Source organism: Pongo pygmaeus, chromosome 7 (genome assembly GCF_028885625.2).
Source record: "Pongo pygmaeus isolate AG05252 chromosome 7, NHGRI_mPonPyg2-v2.0_pri, whole genome shotgun sequence".
Classification (NCBI taxonomy): Eukaryota; Metazoa; Chordata; class Mammalia; order Primates; family Hominidae; genus Pongo; species Pongo pygmaeus.
Window position 1 is genome coordinate 20,056,285 of NC_072380.2, and position 6,690 is coordinate 20,062,974.

The window sequence follows — 6,690 nt, forward strand, 5'->3', positions numbered from 1 at the left end:
TTGTGACCCAGGGTGCACTAACTTAAAAGATTCACTAAAGCAGCACATAGCACTGGGAACGCTGGCTCCGAAAAACTTTGCTATATATATCAAGGATGCTCTGGCTTTACATTTATTTATTAGCTGTAAATACATGTGTGGATGTGTAAACGGAGCTTGTACATATTGGAAAGGTCATTGTGGCTATCTGCATTTATAAACATGTGGTGCTAACTTTGTATGTGTCTTTATCAGTGATGGTCTCACAGAGCCAACTTACTCTTAAGAAATGGGCTTTAACAAAACAAGAAAGAAACGTACTTAACTGTGTGAAGAAATGGAATCAGCTTTTAATAAAATTGACAACATTTTATTACCACACTAAGTCATTATTTTGTATCATTTTTAAAGTAAATTTATTCTTAGGTCAGATTCACTCAGCATATTTTGACTAAGTAACCACTGTACTTAGTAAACCAAAGAGCTTCTGAGAATTATAGTGCATGTTATAGATATTTTTAACATTTATATTTGTATAAAGCTAAAGAAAGCCTTACATATCCTTTAAACTGACTATAGAAGAAAATGATACAGAATTTTGCCTGCATAAAATACACAGGACTATTCTTGCCTACAATATGCTTTTTCACAAGCAAAATGTTAGACTAATATAAAGTGTCTTTGGCCACTTTATAGTATACATCATCTCTATTTCTGAGGCCTCATTGTTAGCTGTAACGCAAGTAGCATTTATGCAATAAAATGAACTATTTGGGATGGGAGGGTACATTTTTTAGAACTTTGTTTTGGGTTGCCTTGATAATTAATAGCATATAGTCCATTTATGCAGCTAAGTAGGGATTGCTTCTTAGTACAGTCAGGAAGAATTTAGCCCAGAAAACAATTATTTCAATGGCCACTGACCCAAACTTCCAGGCTGAAGAGCAATGGCGTGATCATGGCTCACTGCACCTCCACCTCCCAGGCTCAAGTGATTCTCCTGCCTCAGCCTCCGAAGTAGACGGTACTACAAGCACATGACACTGCACCCAGCTAATTTTTGTATTTTTTGTAGAGATGGGGTTTCGCCATGTTGCCTAGGCTGATCTTGAATTCCTGGCCTCAAGTGTCTGCCCTCCTTGGCCTCCCAAAGTGCTGGAATTACAGGCATGAGCCACAATGCCCAGCCTTGACCCAAACTTTTATTGTCAGTTAGCTATTGGGGCTTCTGGAGTTTGGGTCTCCCCTGACAAGAGGGGGCTCCCCAGTTTACACTTGGCCACTGCCCATCAATGCCTGTTGATATGATCAACAAGACAGACAATTGCAAATGTTGCTGAGGATGTGGAGAAGTGTGAACCTGTGTAAGTGGCTGATGGGAATGTAAAATGGCACAGCCACTATGGAGAACAACTTGGTAGTATTTCCAAAGTTAAGCATAGAGTTTAACCCATATGACCCAGCAATTCCACTCCCAGGTATATACCCAAGAGAAATGAAAACATAGATCCACAAAGATTTGCACACACAGGTTCATAGCAGCATTAATCAGATTAGCCCCAAAGTGGACAACCCAAATGTCCATGAACTTGTGAAAGAGATAAGCAAATTGTGACAAATTCATATAATAAAATATTACCCAGAAGTAAAAAGAACAAGCAGCAGATATATGATACAACATGATGAGCCTTGAAAACCTTTAGTTATATGAAAGAAACCAGATGCAAAATGGAACCATGGGCTTAGGGGAGGAGAAGAGGACAATGGTGTAAAAGTTGCAGAGAGGAACAAAAAGGCTACCTGCCTCGCTCTCAGGCCAAGTAACACAGGAGGAAAGAAAATATCCACATTTGAGAGGGCTAAAGAAAAGAGGTGTTCTCAAGATGAAGTAGGAGGTGGGACTCAACTCTGGAGGTGGGCCTCACACACTGTACCAAATTGAGGACTAGCTAAAACAGGGATGGGGGTGAAAGCACCATTTCATAAAACATGCCCACCATTGTCCCGTTCTCCTCCCTTAAGCCCTTGTCTTGCTCATGTCAACAAGCTTATTGCCATCTATTCTTCCTAGTTACAGACATCTGTGGAGCTCTGAGTTTTTTGCCTAATCATTATTTTAGAACCTGGTTCACTCTCTCTCCCATCTACACTAGTTCTGTCATTATTATTACTGATTTCAGTATCTCTGAGGTGACAGATTTTATTTTCCAATGGCAGCCACAACACTACCTCCCATTCTATACGTTCTCCTGCAGTGTTGCCTTGACATCCCTATTAAGAGTTGGAATCTAGTCACCCCACTTTTCTAGTCTCCCCACTCCTTTGAACTTGTGTGGGCCCTAAGATTGCTTCTACTAGTAGAATAGAACTAAAATGACCCTGGACCAGTGTGGGGTGCAGCCCTTAGCTGGCTTGGCAGCTTCTGCTTTTGGTTCCTTGGGGCACTCACTCTTGGGAAACTTTGGAACTCAGCATTCACGATGTGGGAAGTTGAAGCCACATGAAAAGAGCATATGGTAGTTCTCTCAGCTCCCAGCCAACAACCAGTCTCAACTGTCAGCCATGTGAGTGAGGCATCTTGGACCTCCAGCCAGTTGAGTGTTCAGAAGACTGCAGCTCGAGCTGGCATCTGGATGCAACCACATGAGAGATGCTCTGCCCAGCCAAGCCCAGCTAACTCACAGTACTATGAGAGATACTAATAACTTGTTTTTTTATTATTAAGAAACTTTAAGTTTTAGGGTACATGTGCACAACGTGCAGGTTAGTTACATATGTATACATGTGCCATGTTGGTGTGCTGCACCCAGTAACTCATCATTTGACATATTTAACATTAGGTATATCTCCAAATGCTATCCCTCCCCCATCCTTAAGTTTTTAGGAGTTTGTTTTGCAACAATAGACAGCTGAAACATCTGGATGATGCATCCAATATTCTGGCTTCTCACTGCCCTTACCTCCTCTCTCCCATGGCCTTGTCTTCTAAATCTACCTTTACATAGAAACATTCAGTCATGTGCTATACTATATCATGCCACTACTAATAACTCATAAACTCAATTTCAACTTATCCCTTTTTTGGCTACCACATGCTATCTTTCTACTTTAATCAGTCTAGTGCTCTCAGTCCAACAACTCCTCAACTGCCCCAGGACCTCCAATACATTGATCTATCCATCCCTCATTTCCTTTCTTAGCCTTACTTTGATCTTTACTCAGCTTAGATTTCAAGGCCCAAGGTTATTATTACTCCAAAGCCAAAACTCTAAAGAGCTGTGCTTCTCTCACCCTCAACTGAGCTCTTCAGGGCAAAACATAAACCCTGAATATATCCAAATCGCCACTTAACTCCATAACTGCACTGAGCAGCAGAATGTGATAGGTAACACACCCATGCACACACAGCCCTGCTGCCCCTCACTTTACCGCCTCACTCCATGGATCCCTTACAGCCGTCCAGCAGTCCTCCTCCATTTCCCTAGTCCAAACAGGCCTCACTCTCCCAGATGATGATTTAATCTCAGACCTCTAATAACTTCTCAACTCTCTCCACACTCAGCTGATCACCTTATTTACTGAGAATACAGGGGCAATCATAAAGCTCTATGTGCTTCACTCTTAAATCTATCCGTCTCCCTGCTCCTGTGTCCATACACTCTGTTTTCCCTTCTGATATAAGAGACGTTTTCCCTTTTTCTACCTCTGACCAATTCTTGCACAAAAAGATCTTGCCGGAGAAGGAAGTCCTTTTCTCCTACTCAAAGACATTGCTCTGGAGTTGTTCCTGTTCTCTCCTGCTCCTCAGTTTTCACCTCCCTACTGGATCATTCTAACAGCAAACAAAAATGTACACTTCCCACTTAGAAACAAATTAAAACTTGCTTGGACCCACTTCCATCTCCACCTTTTTTTTTTTTTTTTTTTTTTTTTAAGACAGAGTCTTACTCTGTTGTCCAGGCTGGAGTGCAGTAGCACGATCTCAGCTCACTGCAACGTCCACCTCCATGATTCAAGCAATTCTCCTGCCTCAGCCTCCTCAGTAGCTGGTATTGCAGGCATGTTGCCACCACACCAGGCTAATTTTTTCGTATTTTTAGTAGAGATGGGGTTTTGCCATGTTGGCCAGGCCAGGCATGAACTCATGACCTCAAGTGATCCATCCATCTTGGCCTCCCAAAGTGCTGCGATTATAGGTGTGAGCCACCGCACCCGGCCTTATGTTCCTCTTTACAGCAATTGCTTAATCTCTACTAATGATTTCTACTTCCCCTCGCAATCCTTGAACAAAGTCTGATCAAGCCACTTTCAATCTACCAGACTTATTCTTTCTAAGCTTAATGATGAATACCATGGCAGTAAACCCAATGGTCGATTCTCCTTTGTCCTCTTACTTGACTTCCCTGTGTAATTTGAGCCAGGTTTCTTTTCCCTTGAAACGATTTTTCACTGGTCCCTTAGGACTCCACTATTTGCTACCCTCTTTCTCTCATTAGCTACTCCTTCTCACTCTTTGTTGATTCCTGCTCATCTTCCTAACCCTGAATGTGTTGAGTGCTCCAGTGCTCAATCGTCAGCTGTCTCAACTTCATTTATATCTATTCACAAGGTGATACTCAGTTCCATGGCTTTAAACATCACATAGCTGCTGATGAATCCAAAATTTACATCTCCGTCTTGTACCTTGCTTCTAAATTTCAGACTTTTTATATATCCAGTTGTCTATCAAATATCTCCACTTGGCTTTCTAATAGGTTTTGTGAACCTATCATGTTATAAAACATTGTTATCCACCAGTTTTCTCCTCCTAGTTAAAAGAATTTCTTTCTTCCAGTTGCTCAGGAGGAAATCTTGGAATCCACACTTGAGTTCTTTCCTCTGCAATACATAATCAATCAGTCAAAAAAACTGGCTTGGTGTCATGGCTCATGCCTGTAATCCCAGCACTTTGGGAGGCCTGGGCAGGAGGGTCACTTGAGCCCAGAAGTTTGAGACCAGCCCAGGCAACATGGCAAGACGCCATCTCTACTAAAAAACAAAAACAAAAACAAAAACAAAACAAAACAAACAAAAACAACACTTAGCTGGGCATAGTGATGCATGCTTGTATTTTCAGGAGACTGAGGTTTGAGGATAGTTTGAGCCCAGGAGGATGAGGCTGCAGCAAGCCATATTAGCAACAGAGCACTCTAGCGTGGGTGACAGAGAAAGACTCTGTCTCAAAAAAAAAAAAAAAAAAAAAATCTGTCAGCTTCGTTTCAAAATATATCCAGAATCTGATTACATTTTACCATTTTTAATGTTACGCCATCAGGTTTCACTGGATTATTTCAATAGTCTCTCCTGGTTTCTCTGCTACTGCTCTTGCTTCCCATTATTCTATTAATAATGAATCAGGTGAACTTTCTACAGTAAATCGTAGCATCTCATTCCTCTACCCAATACTTCATCTCTCTGTATTTTTCATCCTGCCTAACAACAACAAAACTATAAATTATTGTTTGCATATGCATGTGTGTGTTTGTACACACACTGTTGTTATTCACCCTGTTCCACATTTAGCCCATTTCTAGTTAATTTTTGTATATGGTACTATCTGTGGATAGAGGTGTTTTTTGTTTTTGTTGTGGTAGTTGTGGCAATAATTTCTTTTTTACATAGTCAAATTGTTCCAGCAATTTGTTGAAAAAAAAATCCTCTCTCCATCGACTTACATTGGCAACTCTGTTCTCTGGTCCTCACAGATCAGTTCCTCATCATGACTGATTTTTCAGCAAATGTGGGCTTTGAACAGACTTCACTCAGAAAGCCTGCGCTAGAGTTCCAATATAGTGACCTCATTCCTTTATTAGGGCTCAGATCCTTCATCCTCTTGTAACAGGCTCTGGACCTACAATGGAAATCTGCTGACATGAGATTAAGAGAAGGTGTCTGGAATCACGGCACTTATCTGACTCCACCCATTCCTCTGACAGGGCTCCAACAATTCCAGGGTCTTTTAATCAAGAGATCGCTAAGCCAAAGACAATGCCTCCTTAGCCAAATGTGAAACACAAAAGTTTCATAATGAAAATGAAATTCCTTCTTAGCACACAACTGGAGAAAGCCCTAAAGGAGATAAGAATCAATAATAAGATTTACAAAATTTGGCTGCATAAGCTGAGGATGATGATATTTCCCTTAATCTTTGTGTTTCCAGATGGCACTGGTGTGGCAGCAGAAATCACATCATGGATGAAACACTAAAAATTGGCACAAGATCTGCACCTTAGATCCAAAGACTGTGTGATTCAGGCCCTCAAATACATCTTCTCTAATCCTCATAATAATTCTATGAGGTTGGCATCATTGCCCCATTACAAATGGGGAAAGGTTATGTGCAAAGTCCAAGCTCACTCCATCACAATGGGATAGCCTGAGGATGCAAACCCAAGACCATTTCCTGAGTCATGCTGTGCTAGGCCAAAATTTGGGATTCCTAAAGTCCCTTAATGGTGATCAAATGGTCCAAGTTGCAAGTTAAGGAGAGTAGGTCAGTAGAGACAATAAATCATCGTACTCCCCAGACTTCTCCAACTCATCCCAGTTATTCTTCATGCATTTAACATAAAGCTCTTCGCCAGACAACCTGGCCTCTTACTCTTTCCCTAAACAAGGTTTTTTTCTGTGGTCTCCATATTTTTGCTCAAAGGGCCCTCTCTGCCTATAATG